We start from the raw sequence: 710 nt of genomic DNA, 5'->3' as shown, positions 1-710 counted from the left end.
CCCGCGTCCTCCCTCCCGGCTGCTTGCCCTCTGCCGACTCCGTCTTGTCCGGCGGCGAGAGGTGTCGGCCGCGACACGAGAAGCGGGGTGGGAGGTTGGTTTGTTGATAGAGAGATGAAGCTGTAAATACAGAGCCGAGGGGCCTGGGTGTTCCGTGTTGGGCTGCTGCTGCTGCGGCATCAGAGTGGCAAGGAGTGGGTTTGGGGAATGGGATCTCGGGCTGTTACGTGACTTCCTGACGAAGGGCAGCGGAGGGCCGGCTCCATTCTCGGCTCTTTGGTGACAGAACCCGAGGGAACGGCTGGACCTGTGTCAGGGGAGCTTTAGGTTGGACAGTAGGAAAAGGCTCTTTGCCCATAGGGTGGTTGAGCACTGGGACAAGCTCCACAGGGAAGGGGTCACGGCTCTATGCCTGCCAGAGTTCAACAAGTTTTGACAGTGCTCTCAGGCACATGGAGTGATTCTTGGGGTGTCTTGTGCAGAGCCAGGAGTTGGACTTCGATGATCCTTGTGGGTTCCCTTCCAGCTTAGGATATTCCATGATTCCGTGGTACCACTGAAGGACAACAGGTGGATTGTGCCCTATAGAGGGGTTCTCTCCCATGATCTGTCTGTGTCTTGGCTTTTTAGACTGAAGTGGCTGTATAAGTGTTTTATTGTTTGATGTTAGTTATGGTTCTTGTTAGTAATCTGCTTCTGATCATTAACTA

The sequence above is a fragment of the Manacus vitellinus genome, unplaced genomic scaffold (genome assembly GCF_001715985.3).
Source record: "Manacus vitellinus isolate BGI_N305 unplaced genomic scaffold, ASM171598v3 scaffold_1_pilon, whole genome shotgun sequence".
NCBI classification, from domain to species: Eukaryota; Metazoa; Chordata; class Aves; order Passeriformes; family Pipridae; genus Manacus; species Manacus vitellinus.
Note: the sequence above shows the minus strand (reverse complement) of the source record.